The sequence below is a fragment of the Scyliorhinus torazame genome, chromosome 9 (genome assembly GCF_047496885.1).
Source record: "Scyliorhinus torazame isolate Kashiwa2021f chromosome 9, sScyTor2.1, whole genome shotgun sequence".
NCBI classification, from domain to species: domain Eukaryota; kingdom Metazoa; phylum Chordata; class Chondrichthyes; order Carcharhiniformes; family Scyliorhinidae; genus Scyliorhinus; species Scyliorhinus torazame.
In genome coordinates this window covers 181,166,201-181,181,698 of record NC_092715.1, presented here as the reverse complement: position 1 = coordinate 181,181,698, position 15,498 = coordinate 181,166,201, and the positions used below count along the sequence as shown (strand labels likewise).

Genomic DNA, 15,498 nt, shown 5'->3' with positions numbered 1-15,498 from the left:
CTTGGGAGACTCTGAGGTTGGAAGCTGGGAAGGGAAGATCTCCAGAGGCGATGAGGTCAGTGACAGTCCTTGAAACAATGACTTGATGTTAGGTGGTGGAGTCATGATCCATGAGGTAGGAGTAACTGTCAGAGAGTTGGCACTTTCTGAAGTAGAGGTCAGTGCACCAGACAATACCAGCAGATTTGATCACAAAGTCAGGGGTGGAGACCTAAGAGAACAGTGCAGCAGGTTCAGAGGGAGACAGGTTGGCGTGGGTGAGATGGGGAGAAAAATTGAGATGACCGGTGTCACGGCGACCGTTTTCAATGCAAAGGTCAAGAGCTAGCAAGAGGCCAGAGGGTGTATCCACATAGAGGGAGAATACTGGTGGTGGGTGAAAGGATCCACTGAACAGGAAGAGGAGTCCTGCCCAAAGAAGTGAGCACAGAGACAGAGGCAACGGAAGATGAGTTCAGCATTATGCTGAGTGAAATTCATTGAGGTGAGGACGCAAGGGGATGAAACAAAGTCCTTTGCTGAGTACAGAACGTTCAGCATCGGAGGAGGCAGGTTGAAAAGTATAGTGAATGCATGGCAAGGGATGGAAATAGAAGAAAGAATGGGTTCAAAGGGACGAGACGATGCAGAGGGTTCCAGTTAGACGTTGGTGTCAGTAAGTCATTGGAGCTTAACACCTGAAAGGAAGAGAAAAAGGTTCTTGTTAAGGTGTCGAATGAGACAAAGAATAAAATGGAACTGGAGACAAGAACAGCTTTGAGAGAGGGTGAGTCGGTGCTGCTGGAGTGAAAGGTCAAGTGTGTACATATAGCGGCATGGTACTGAGTGTGGATCTCAGGAAGCGGTGAAGACAGGAGTCCAAGGGGCATTGTGTATCCTGGAGATACCTGTAATCCTTGGTACATTCAAAACATGACAGATGGAACTTCAGATGGAATCCATGTGATGTGAGTTGGAGAGGGAGACACTCGCTGAGGAAGGAAATGTGGCTCTGGAAGCAACACACTGTGAAACACCAAAAGGGAAATGGAAAGCAATGAACATGAACAAGGTAAGAGAGAGACAAACATGTTACGTTCTGGTGCTTGGCCGGACGGGCTTAGTTCACTAGAGAATGTCAAGTTCATGACTAGTTGAATGATTCTTGCCTTTGCATTTAGCACACACTTTTTCGAATGCAGGACATTGCCTTTGCAAATGCTTGATGCTGCATCGTTTGCAAAGAATGATGGTATCAGATATGCATTTAAAATGGCCTTAGCTGTTAAACCCACTTTTTGGTTTTGTGTGTGTCACATCGATGACATCGGCTGCATCTCTGATTTTCATGCCAAAATTTTTAAGTTTAAGGTACAAATCTGCTGCGCAACTAGCTCGCTGGCTAGCAAATTTTAAAGGCATCGTCAAGCTGGAATTCATTCTCCCTCAACAATTATTCACAAACTTTGTCATTGCTAATACCGAACACAATCTGATCTCGGATCATGGACACTTGCAAAGTTGCAAATTTACATGTTTGAGCCTTTAACCTCAAGTCTGTTAGGAAGCTGTTGAACGATTCGCCTGCCTGTTGTGTGCGCATTTGAAAAATGTACCATTCAAACGTTTCGTTCTTTTTAGGTGAACAGTGTTGATCAAATGTTTTTTTAGAATTTGTCAAAGTTATTCTTATCAGCTTCGCTATCAATCGTGAAGGTATCAAAGATTTCTGTCGCCTGTGGACCTGCTACGGTGAGCAGCAATGCTATCCTCCGTTCATCAGGCTATGCCAGAAGACCTAGAGCTGCCACGTAGAATGCAAATTTCTGTTTAAAAGCGCGCCAATTTGCATCTACATTACCAGTGACTCGAAGCTGGTGTGGTGTCTTCAAACCTTTCATCATTGACTTCGATGACGAGTAGTGCATTGAACTATATTCTGTCAAAGCTCTTTGTGGTGAGTAAAAAAATAAATTCTCTCTTTGTTACCGTGGTCTTCGGTCTTTATGATCTTCAGATCGCAAATTCTGGTACCATGTTACGTTCTGGTGCTTGGCCGGACGGAATTAGTGCACTGGAGAATGTCTAGTTTGTGACTAGTTGAATGTTTATTGATTAACAATAACGTGGGTCAGATAACAATATCAAAACTACTAAAACCACTAACTATTAAATCACGATTATAAAATTATCTAAGAGCTATTGCAAATGTGACTATCCACTAGACGACTATCTCCAGATTCCCCGAGGTAACAGTGTCACATTGTTGTTCTTTACTGCCACCTGCTGGTTGGAGGTCGTATCTGTTAATATTTACATAACTGTTTAAGCATATCATGACAAACCGTAAATCCCGTTGGAAAGAAGACCAGTACATCTTCAAGGTAGGCATTCCTGGAAGAGAAATGGCAGTGAATTAAACACTTGCTGAACTGAATTATCAACTTGTCTCGCCACCTTCAGAGATTTATGAGGGTGTGTCCCTCTACTCTTGCACTTCCCTGAGCAGAAAATCAGCTAGATTATACCGACTCTCCATGTTGCTCTTACCAAAGTGCATCACATCACACTTATTTACATTAAATTGTATCTGTCATGTGCCTGCCTATTTCTTCAGTCTATGTGCACCCTCTTGAATTCTGCTACTACCTGTTGCATTACTTAGCATTTTGCCTAGTTTTGCATTATTGGTAAACTTCAAAATTGTGCTCCCTTTATTCAAGTTCAAGTCATTCATATGTAACAAGAAAATAAATATTCCAAAACTGATCCGTGAGAAACACCACTGGATACTTCTTTCCAGCCAGAAAAGCATGCATTTACCACCAATCACTTTTCTAAGTTACCATAATCTCTTAAATCATGGTGGTAATTTACTTTCTTATATACTGCACGAGTAACAATCTGGCATATTTCTTTCTAAAAAGGATTTTCTTTCAGGTTCAGTCAGAGGAATTTAAAGAGACTTGTCAGCCTGATTTGTTTACTCAATTCTTTGGAAGTTGCCTCCGGGTTTAGATTTTCACCAGTGTTGAGCAAAACCTATATTGTAGTTTATGTTCGGAAAAATGGCCTGCGTGTCTAATACAATGCATCTTCGGAAGATAAATCAGAGCTAGCCCAAGTGAAATTTTTGTATGCTATCCAGCAGCAAGTTTATAATGAAAGATAGCTGTGCGTGCCCTATATACATAAGGTTAAGTTTCAAATCATGAGGAGGTTTGCCTCAGGAAGCTATCTTTTATAGGAGCATGTTGTCTATGTAAGCTATCTTTATTGTGGAAATGAGATGTCTTGAGGGGACACATCAGCAGTCAATTCCTCTGTCTTGAATCTCTTTGACTCAAGAGTAATTGATCTGGAGTGTGAGTTGGAGATACTCAAACACATATGGGAGCAAGAGAAGTATCTGGACAGTTAGCTCCAGACTTCAGTCACACCTTATAGGTGGAGGTTCAAAACTGGGCTTGTGTGACTGATAGCGTACAGATTAAGGGGAATCCATAAGAGATAGACAGTGAAGATCTGCAGAACCTAATCCTATTCTGAAGGTGCTTGACGGGGTTGTTTTCCTTGGCTCGGTATTGTGTTTTTTGCTCCAAAACATATGCAGAAATGACACACCATGTTCTATATGTGTAACAGGAGTTTTATTCACACAGTATTTAAAATGTCTGGTCCCACGCTTCCAGCTGCTTGCTTTGGGTTTAGTTTCTCTTTCTCAGTATCATCATCCAGGCTTGACTAACAGCACACAGAACAGAGGAGTGTCATCAGACATACATAACCAAACACTGAACAACTGAATACTACTGTGCATCGGGCAGGATTCTCCATTGCCCGACACCGAAATCATAATCGGCGATCGGGCGGAGAATCGATTCCGATGCTGGAATCGGGCAGGCGCTGGTTTGACATCAGTTTGCGATTCTCCGCTCCTCCAAGCCGGCATTATGGTGCCACGCGCAGTCGCAATGCCGTTGGTGCCTCAACAGCTGGCCCACTCGCGATGCACGGCCCCCGATGAGCCAAGCCCCCGATGGCGTGGAACACGTGTGCTCACAGCAATCGTGAACCTAGCGTGCCAGCTGCGGACTGTGTCCAGCGCCGCCACACCGGGATCCATGCCGAAGGCTAGGAGGACTGCTGGGGGCGGTTTGGTCCGTGCATGGTTAGCGCCATGTTATACAGCGCGACCGCTGCAGGTCGTCAGCTGTGCGCATGCCCGGCCTGGAACCCGGCCATTCTCCGGCCCTTTTAGCCGCGGGAGGTAGGAGTTTTGGTCGGCAGCGGTGCTAGCCCCTCACCAGTACTGGAATCAGTGAGGGGTTTACGCTGATTTTCTTTGCATAAACCTCCCGTGGATTCTCATTTCGAGCTGACACTTAGCTGCAGGAATGGAGAATCCCACCCCCTTGTTTTAGACTTGTCATGAACAATAAACCTATCTACAATGAGTAATTTATTATAGTTCACAGTGTTAGTTTTCTGTAAATATATAAATAGTCTTTGAAGTATTAAGGTCACTGACCATGGCGCTGAGATCTAGAAACTTGAGGTTTTGTGTGATCAGCTGTACAAGGTGGATGATCAGAATCGTAGTCGCACAGTTATTACGATCCTCGGCCAAACCCTGGGATGTAGAGGGAGATCTCTATGTAGAGGGACCAAGATCGTTTTGTTTAAAGTAGATAAAGGTTGAGAATTAAGACACCTGCTTTTGGAATAAAACCATAAGATTCCACAGTTTTGAACGAACAAGAAAATACAAGTTTAATAAGTATTTTATACTCTAACATTCAGGGTAAGCATACAGTATTCGTGAATAACAGACAAACTGTGGTTGAACACACCACACAACAGAGTAAATGAAATTGCAACCAGCACAGGGTCCATGGTTTTCTCAATAACCCACCAAGACATCAGTAAACACAAAGTCAAAACATCTAATTGAAACTCTGTCTCACGAGGGATTCCCAGCTTTATCTTAGAAGATCCCACCTTGGAATTTTCTCTAAAGGTTGCTCCTACTGAGACAGCTTTAACAATGACTTACCCCACAGGGTTTCAATCTCACCCTCTGAGATTCTTTCTTCTTGGATTCCTAAGTCTGAATTTCAGCCTCTACTTACTGGCAGAATTGCACTTCTTTGAAACTGAATCCCTAAAACAACACTGAAAAGGAGAAGCAGCATGGGGGGGGGGGGGGGGGGGGGGGGGGGGGGAGGAGGAGGAGGAGGAGAGGAACTGGCCTTCCTGAACTTGAAATAGCACACAGGGCAACTGTGGACGAGAGAGTGAGGGGATGGGTCAAGCAACCAAACACGGAATGGGTGAGGTTGGAGAAGTCCTCCTGTACAAGAACGACCTTCCAGGCCCTCGCCATGACAGCACTCCCATCCCCACCAACAAAACACTCAACTAGCCCAGTGGTAGTAAGCAACACTGAGAACATGGAACCAGGTGAGGCAGCTTCGGTCTGACCGAGGTGTCCACCATGGCCCCCATCTGTAGCAACCACAGGTTTCCACCAGCCATACTAGACGCCACCTTTAAGAGGACACAGGATGGGGGGATATTGATGGTGAGGGACTTTTACACGGGACAAGCTGGCAATCCTAGAAGAGCTGACGGAGAGACTAGAACTACCAGACGAACAAGAACTCCGACATCAGCAAATCAAAAGCCTTCTTCGAAAAGAGACAACAAGGTACCCAAGGACCCCAAGAGACACGATGTTGGAGGAGTTACTGGATTCAGACAGTCTGGGAAAGGGGACCTGCAGTGACATATGTGGACAACTTTGTGAAAGGACATGCTCCCCAATGGAACTGGACAAAACAAGGGAAAAATGGGAGGAAGAGGTAGGGGCGGAAGTAGGGTGGGGACTCTGAAGCAAAGCACTGAACAGGGCCAAATCCATCTCCTCCTGTGCAAGGTTAAGCCTCATGCAGCTAAAAGTGATGCATAGAGCGCACCTGACAACAAACCGAATGAGCAGGTTCTTCCCGGAGGTGGAGGACAAATGTGAACGGTGCCAGGGAGGCCCGGCCAACCACGCCCACATGTTCTGGGCCTGCCCCAGACTTGTTGGGTTTTGGACAGCCTTCTTCGAGGCAATGTCCAAAGTTGTGGGGGTGAGGATGGAGCCGTGCCCACGAGTGGCAGTCTTTGGGGTATCTGAACAGCCAGAACTTCATATGGGGACGATGGCTGAATTCCTTGCCTTTGCTTCCCTAATTACCAACCAGAGAATCCTGCTCGGCTGGCAATCAGCAGCACCACCCACAACTGCAGATTGGCTGGCAGACCTATCGGAATTTCTCCACCTGGAGAAGATCAAGTACACCATCCGAGGGTCTGAAGATGGTTTCCACAATGCATGGGGGCCATTCATCAACCTGTTCCAAGACCTGTTCGAAGCCAACAATTGATAGAGCAAAGGGGAGGGGAGGGAGAGGGGCAAGGAGACACACGGGAGCCACCGGTACCACAGAAAGCAGACAGGAATGGGGGAGGGGGGGTGGGGTGGAGGAAACACCAAGGGGGAGACCAGAGAGAGACCGACAAGGGGACTAGAGAGCCCAGCACAAAGCCACAAGATAAACACCAAACAACTACCTGAGGTGAAAGAAAGGGCCGAGGATAAGACTTAAAAATAGCAGAAGAGGGGAAGTAGGGGGGATGGGGGTTGGGGAGGGCAAAGGCGGAGGGCTGGAGGGGGTATCGAAAAGGAACAACATGCAAACTGTTACCGTCTCATCTATTTTTAAGTACAGATTAAATGTAAACTTTAATTAAAATATTTCAAGAAAAAAAATATTAATGTGTCTGACATTGAGGTGTCTATACACTATCTTGAAAAAATGCCGTAGAATTTTAAAATAACTTTGTTGTGTGTAAAAATATGAGAACAAACCTGGTTACAAAATGTGCAATTGTGTTTAAATATTTTATGCCTCCTAAATTATTTTCTAGAATAGAAATCATGGTGTGAACTTAAAAAATAGATATTATTTGGGAAAGGAAATCTTCCATCCTTACCTGGTCTGGCTTACACGTGACTCCAGGTCCACAGCAAAGCACTCTGAAATGGCCTAGCAAGCCACTCAGTTCAAGGGCAATCAGGATGGGCAATAAATGCTGGCCCAACCAGCGATGCCCACATCCATGAGCAAATAAAGACAAACAGTTGCCCATTTCCTGCTTGGAGCTTCTTCGCCCTGCTCTTGACTTCCCCGAAACTGACTGCCTCAAGAAGATTGTTCACTGGAGCTTGAACTGTTCTAATGACCTAACAAAACACTGTTAAAGGATCCCGCCCTTGTTACTAGACATGAAACAATGTATCATGCATTGGAACATCTTATACCTTAAATGTTAGAATTTCCACAACACCCAAGGACACAAAGCCCAATGGGTTTCATGACACATTGGAAAAAAAAATGTGCCCTCATAAGCAGCGTCTTAAAAATAATATAGTCTACTTGTCTATAAAGCATCTCGTGTTGCAGTTTGTGCTGTCATCCAATAGATAAGCATTGGGACCAGGCAACCCTTTCATAGAATTTACAGTGCAGAAGGAGACCATTCGGCCCATCGAGTCTGCACCGGCTCTTAGAAAGAGCACCCCACCCAAGTTCCACACCTCCACCCTATCCCCATAACCCAGTAACCCCACCCAACACTAAGGGCAATTTTGGACACTATGGGCAATTTAGCATGGCCAATCCACCTAACCCGCACATCTTTGGACTGTGGGAGGAAACCGGAGCACCCGGAGGAAACCCACGCAGACACGGGGAGAACGTGCAGTCTCCACACAGACAGTGACCCAAGCCGGGAATCGAACCTGGGACCCTGGAGCAGTGAAGCAATTGTGCTATCCATAATGCTATCATGCTGTCCACTTTTGATCTGCTCTGGTCCTGAAAGAGATGATGCAAGTTTGTTTGCATGATGTGAACCCAATCGGCAAGTTCACATTGTGGTTCCCTTGTGTGTGTTCATCAATCAAACTACACTTTTGCTTTACCTTGTCACTTCGTAATTCCTTCCACATTCACCTGACATTCTTGTTGGGTAGTGGCTCAAGAATGGTCAGTGCCATGCAAAGGTTTAGAGCAGTAATAAGCTCTGCCCGTGTCTTTTACATTAGAGAGTGTGGAATGGATCTATATGTGTGAAGTCGAATACGAGTGGATTGTTCAAATGTTTTCCTCTCTGGCATGCCAGCGCCCAGACTGCCCATCAGCACCCTGTTTAATTTGTTGTAGCCATTCCCAGTCATTTGTTAAGTAGATGATGATCAACAAGCAAAACACTTTGATTACTAGTGGCTGCATGCACCTCTCCATAAATGTCTACTTGCAATCGTTTCCATGATTTTGTTGGCCATGGGGTCAGCTGAAGAGGTGCAAGTCACAGTTTAACAGATTTTTCACAGTGTTCAAGGGAACACGCCAAATTAGATTTCGCAAAGTGTCACATTTAGTTAACAGTGTAATAGCGCATGAACATTTATCTAGTAATGATCATATCATTGAGTTCAACAGAATAGAAAGGGAGAATTATTAAACACTTAGGTAAGGTTGACTGCAATGCTGGTAGACTGTTCACAGTAAACTTGGCAAATCAGTTAATGGATAAAACAATGGAAGATTATTGGGAGGTAATGTGATACAGAATCATTTTGTACTCCAAAGAGTTAAGAATCCGACTTGCCAAAAAACAGCCATGGATGACTAAAGACAATAACCAAAAAGAAAAAAAATACAAGAATGCAAAAAGTAGCACAGATCGAGTGAATGGGAAAGATACAAAGACAACAAAGCTTGGCAAAACAGATAGAACAAGCTGCAAAAAGGGAAAACAAAAAGAAACTTGGAATATCAAAGTCAACACTTTCCTTACAATTATATTTGGAAAAGGGGATGGTCAGGAGCAATGTCTGCCCCTTGAAAACTGGTAACAGTAGTATTGTTAAGGAAAATAAGGAAATGGTAGACAAATTGAATAATTACATAGGACTGTATTTTCTGTGCCACCCCAAGCATGCTTTTGGTGGAGGGGCAAACAAAATACAGCGAGGGTATTTGGGTGGGTGCTGAAATTGACAGCCTGCCTGCAATATTGTAAAAAATAATCACGGGTCAATTGAGCTTGTTCACAAGCTCTCCCCTTTGTTATTATCCCCACCCCAGTGGGATGGGAAAGAGGTGCGGTTTTTGAATTGATGGACACAGTCTTGTGCTGGGAGAATCTGGAGACAATGAGAGCCTCCCTGGTCCTCCTAGCATGTCGGACCCTCGCCGCACCCGTCCTTCATCCAGCGGCTCCTCCTTGAGCTCATCCTCCAGCCCCTCCTGGTCTGCCTCCTCCTCCTCAGATGAGGCCACATGTCCCTCCTCCTCCTCTGCATGATTCTGAGATGGTGATCATACACGATCTGAACACTCACGGAATGGAACCCCTTCCAGTTAATATAGAGCACTCTGTCATGCCCCGATCGCTCCCTGGATCTGGGGCAGACCGGCGATGCTGGCAAAACCTGTAGCCCAGGCATCTTAGTGGGCCTGGTCCAGGTCAAAGTTGATATAGTTGGACGTCCGACATATAGAGCACCTCCCGGATGCAACTGTGGTATGAAGATTGGGATATGCCACACAGGTCCCCGCTGGAGCCCTGGAATGACCTAGTGGCATAGCGGTTTAGGGCTGCAGTGACCTTCACGGCAATCGGGAGTGAGTGTCCTCCCCTTCCACTGGGTGCCGCACTGTCTCTCTGCTGAGACGTTGCCTTCTACGGCATATGCTGCCCGTTAGATTATGGAAGGATCAATGACACCTGTGCACCTTGGGCCGTTGCTGGCCTCCCCTTCTGGCCCCCTCCTCAGACTGATGGGCAGCTGGGTCTTCAGGATCTATACATGTGGTGCCACCTCCAGCCTGCATTGGCATTGCTGCCGTCTTCAGCTACAAGCACAGCAAGAGAATCTTCTGCGGGACTTACACCAGAAAACATCTTTGTTTCTGGAAGGAATTGGAGAAGGAGAGAGACCGACAATCAGTTAAGGCTTCCATCCCAGGACCTTAAAATCCCCCAGGCCTTCCCCACCCTTAGAATGATTGTATCGCCTTCTCTCAGAGTATCATCCAGCGAGCTAGTTGTGCTGGCAAACCTTGCTCTGTACACTCACTCCCAGCTAGATCAGGAAACCCTAGGCCTCTGCCAGCAACATTAGGGAGGTTGTGCTCAGCTGTGCTCCATTCATCCAACCTTTGGCCCTGCTCTTTACTGTTTGATTTTTGGCAGCTGCCTTCATGGTGTTGATGCTCCTAGAGTTCAGGCACACTGTTCAGGCATCAAAGGTTGCTGGACATCCGGTCCATTAATCATCCTCTCAGACAGGCCACCTGTTTCTTTGAGAGTTCAGTAGTGTGAGGTGTTCTCACAACTAGAAGGCTAATTCCTCGTTGGAAATAGCCTTCAGCTGTGAAGCTAGAGGTTGCTCACAGTCAAATGGGATGAAAAAGACTTTTATGAGAAGCCACAGCAGGGCTCTGTCCTGGAAGTGTTTGATAGGACAGAAAGTCGGCAATTGTGGTTTCCCCTGTTATGGGTCTCCACAATTTTTAAAGGTGGTTGAAGGCCTCACAGACACAAAGCCCTCCCCACTCCTGGCCCAGGTTCGACCCCTGAACTGGCCCCTGTCATGATATTCAAACACACATATCATGATAGACACACCAACAGACAAATCAGCACACACAACACGACAACCAATCATAGACAAGGACAGAGACAGTATAAGAGAAGAAACACGACACCTGGTGGCCAGTAGATCTGGAGACCAGGACAAGGACAGGACCTGATTAACATCACACACAGAGAGTCACCACGTGCAGAGTATCAAGACAGAACTGTAAATAACAAGTTGAAATAAAACAGCGTTGTACCAAAAAAAAACAAAAAGCCCTCACGACACATTCGTATTTATAACCACGTAGGCACATAATTTTGTAACAGCCAACACTACAGCCCCCTCCAGCCTCTCTGAATATGCTCAATCCACCTGAAGGCCCCCCACCCCTAAGCCCCCTGAGCACTGGGGCAGCAGCTTTGGTACCCTTGAGCTGCAAGCCAGTAAATGGAAAGTATTACTCATCTCCTCACTTCCTCTCGGAAGCACCAGCTTCACGTTTTTGTCGAGGAGTTCTGAACGACGCCCACGTGACTTCTCACTGGGGAGTAGGTTGACTCCTGGGTGGCTGCTGTATCCAACTTCAATCTCACTAATGAGATTCAAATTAATGCAAATTAGGCTAAATTACTTTGTCTCCATTTTGGGGCGAGATCTGGAACTCGCCATGGGGAGCGGATTGGGTGAATTTCAAAATGGTTCGCACCTGGCGCAAATCTGAATTGTGGCCTTTCCTGCTATTGATCTGGCACACCCGGATCTGCATCGTGCGCAACGTGGTGGCTAAATCGTGCCCATAGATTTGCTTGAATGATACCTGGACTCCAAAGCTAAATTATGAGGAGCGATTACATAATCTAGGATTACCTGGAATTTGGAACATTAATGGCTGATTTGACCGAAATTTTCAAGATATTAAGGAGAACCGAGAAGGGCAATGGAGAGGAACTGGGCAAAATTTTCCATTGTCTGCACAGAATTCTGGCTGAGGAAGGAAAATAAGCAGGCAGCTCACTGTTTGCACAGCTGGCTTTTCTCTCCAGATAATCCAGCACTCCGCAGAAAAAACCTGCAGGCGTGATGCTGGCAGGCAGACCAGAAACATCCGGCAGCTGGGAATCCTGAGATTGGGGCGCTGTTTTTAAATGGAAGCCCGATCTCCAAAAGAAAAAACAGGAACCCACCCAACATGCACATGGAGACCACCTCCGCGGAAACTGCAACTCCTTCCTATGCATACGCGGAAAACATCCCCAACAGGTAAGGGAAACTCCACCTCTCCATGGAGCTCCCCAGAGGTACCCCAGCACTGCCCGCTGGCACTGCAAGGGGCTGTGCCAGGATACTGCCTGGGCATGTCCCTGTCCCCATTACTCTCACCAGTGAGAGGCCGGGAGAATCTTGCCAGCAAGATTCCCATTTCCCAAGTGACACGATATTTTGTGCCCATGTTTACGCTCCTGGCAAATGCGGGCGTAAAATCGCAGCCACTATTTCGGCTGATTGGGCTAGGGGGAATTAATTAATAATTTTTAAAAGTGAGATGTTAGCTCAATTATTAATTATTATTCTGAGATAGATGAATTTTTGCTCTTCAAAGACTAAGGGAAATGGGACAAAGTAGGTAAACTGAGTCAGATTACCAGTCAACCATGATCTTAGTGAAATGTGTAACAGACTCGAGGAGCTAAATACCCTCCTCCTGTTCCTTTGTGCTTTTGCATGGAAAATATTGGGAGCATACCTAAATTATAATTAATAATTTCTATTAATTTTATTTGAGTATCAACTTAATTAAATTCAGTCATAGACCTAAAAGAAGGCCAACAGATAAATTCCAAAAATAGAAAATCATCTTCTTATATTGAAACTGCAAAATTCAGTCTGTATAAATCAGTGAGTCTAGGATCTGGAAATTTCTGGATTCCTGATTTAATGCCATCAATGTGGTGGAGCAGGACTTTTCCCACTAAAAGCGAATCTGATCAGAAATCCCACTAGAAATAATGTAACCAGACCAAGTAGAGGAGGGAGACCGACCTGAGCGCACAGCAATAGCGCTGCAAATTTGGGAAGGTACAGACAAGGGTGCAATTTTCTTATTTTATCGGGATACATTTAGTCAGTGAGCTGTGGAGGCTCTTGGAAAGGAGAGAAATTACAAGAGAAATTAAAGAGCAGAAGGATGTCATTGTTTGAATATCAAAGAAGAAGCCAACATGGATCATCTTCAACACCCAATCAACAATAAACCATAAATTCCTTCAGTTAAATTCTTAGCGGCAGCACGGTAGCATTGTGGATAGCACAATTGCTTCACAGCTCCAGGGTCCCAGGTTCGATTCCGGCTTGGGTCACTGTCTGTGTGGAGTCTGCACATCCTCCCTGCGTGTGCGTGGGTTTCCTCCGGGTGCTCCGGTTTCCTCCCACAGTCCAAAGATGTGCAGGTTAGGTGGATTGGCCATTATAAAATTGACCTTAGTGTCCAACATTACCCTTCGTGTTGGGTGGGGTTACTGGATTATGGGGATAGGGTGGAGGTGTTGACCTTGGATAGGGTGCTCTTTCCACGAGCTGGTGCAGACTCGATGGGCCGAATGGCCTCCTTCTGCACTGTAAATTCTATGATAATACAGTAAGCCCTCACTTATAGTTACAGTTGCATCCCTGAAAAGTGCAACATATGTGAAACAACTTTAAGCAAATCAGGTTTTTCCATTACAACCAAAGTTAAAGCTGCAGTTAAGTTTTGTTGTACTTGGATCTTTCCTACCAGAAAAGAAAAATATTAAAGCATTATACCTTGTAAGTTGAAATGCTTTACATTGTTAAATTCCTATATTGGTAAATTAAATAACTTATATAAAATAAATATGCTCTTTCTACTTACCTCCTACCCACTGCTGCCTTGCTCGTTGCTGAATCTCTCACTCACCGAACCTCCCCCTCACCACCTCCTCCATCCCCAACCCCACCCAGTCCCTGACAGTCCCGTTCAGCAACCCGTCGCTCCCTGACCTTCGGTATCGACATTCCTCCCACCCTCTGACATTCCTGCTTGCTGGCAGCCTCCGGCTCACCACATACCATACTCCCTGGCCTTCCTTCCCCCTGACCCTCCCTCTCATCGAACCTCCTGCTCCCTGCCTCTCCCGCTTGCTGCTTCCCCCATTGTGAGTGAGAGATCAGGAGGTGAGTGGTGCGAGCAGGAAGACCACCTTCGACTTGCAGGAGGCAATCCATAAACCGGAGAGTCGGCAGGAGGAGGGGTCGGCAGCGGAGGGGAGGGTCATGGAGTGGGCGGGGCCACAACCCAGAGTGGGAGGTTGGGGAGAGGGAGGGCTAGGGGGAAGGAAGGCCAGGGAGTATGGTATGTCCAAGTACAACAAGGCCAATCAGGTCACAACCTTATTTCAGCCAAAATGTGAAATCATTCAATACAAAACTCCCAACGGCAAACAGAAATACTGACTGAGGTTAAAGTAGAACAATGTAAAATATGGGAACATAAAATGGAATTGACAATATAGGGAAAACCAAAGGCTTTCCTTTGGGGTGGGATTCTCCATCCAGTGGCGAAGCACGATCAGGCTGAGAATAATGCGTCAGCCAAAATTCAAGCCTGGCGCCGGCCGCCACAGGGTATGCCATGCTCCGGTACCTCGACAGTGGTGTGAATGCGCTCTACGCTGCATACTGGCATGGGCATGCAAATCTTACAGTAAACGCTGTTGGCACATCATCAACAGGCATTCTCCAGGCCTCGAGCAATGCTCCGCCTCTGCCAGGAGGAATTACTGATGGCGAGGGTCATTGCCACGGCCTGCAAAGCAGCCATCTTGCAGCTCTTCCAACTGACCGCGTAGTTCCAACTGACCGCGTACGGGCCACCATGGCCCGTAGTTGCACCGAGCACCACCAGCCATATGGGTGCTCCCACCCCCCCAACACCGCGCCTGAGGATCCCACAGATCCCACCCACCACAACCAGGCACCACCCTGCAGGAGGGGCACTACGTGGCCCACCCAAGGGGGATGGCCACAACATATCCCACGGGAGGGCACAGGATAGCGGCTGCAGAGCGTGCCGCTGGCATGAGCAGCACGAGCCACAGGCCGGCAGGGACAGGTGTCGGGGTCAGAGGACCCTCGGTGCCAGGCACCGACGAGGCCAGGGGTGCGGTGCGGATGGCAATGTGTTGGAGGGACTGGCCAGGACTGGGGTAGGGATGGAGGGGAGGTTGGAGGGGGATATGCGGGGCAGGGACTGTAGTGCAGGGCAGGGGCACTGTGTAGCCCATTGGACCTTGTTGGGCACGGATGTAACTGCCTTACGGACATGCCTGCCTTTCACCCCCTAAAGAGAATGTTCTTCGGTATCTAACCAGAAATGGTTGGAATTGCCGAGTCACCGCAGCCCTGGCGGATGCCATGAGGCTGTGGGAGCAGGAGCTGCTCAGGGAAGACCCTGGAGAACAGGAGCCTTCCAGAGAGGAGCAGGAGCCAGCCAGTGAGGACGGAAAGCCGGCCGCCCAACAGGTCGAGGAGGAGGTGTGAATGTGATACCGCATCAGGCCTCATGTATACCGGCAGCATCTGTCATTCGAGGGCCTGCGGACCCATCGTAGCGCCGAAGACACTGCCTGAGAAGATGGGCCGTGCGGCATCTGAGCACCTAGGGCACCTAAAACCATGGGGATATAGGGGAGGACACCCAATCCCAGTGGCCATCAATGGGACGGTCGCCCTGAACCTCTACCTGACAGGGTCCTTCCAGGCGGCAAGTGGGGTCCTGTCTGGGATCTCACAGATGTCAG

At 47.1% G+C, this 15,498-nt stretch overlaps 1 long non-coding RNA gene across 2 annotated transcripts; it reads right to left on the bottom strand.

Annotated features, from left to right (window-relative positions):
• Positions 1 to 2,065: 2,065 nt before the first annotated feature.
• Positions 2,066 to 7,160, bottom strand: LOC140430046 (uncharacterized). Of its 2 annotated transcripts, none has more exons than XR_011949297.1 (2): positions 7,024 to 7,160; positions 2,066 to 2,373 (listed from the first exon to the last, which is right to left on the bottom strand). It is a non-coding gene; the product is annotated as an uncharacterized lncRNA (long non-coding RNA). The 2 variants fall into 2 exon arrangements; XR_011949296.1 differs by lacking the exon at positions 7,024 to 7,160 and adding an exon at positions 4,511 to 5,164.
• Between the last annotated feature and the right edge of the window lie 8,338 nt (positions 7,161 to 15,498).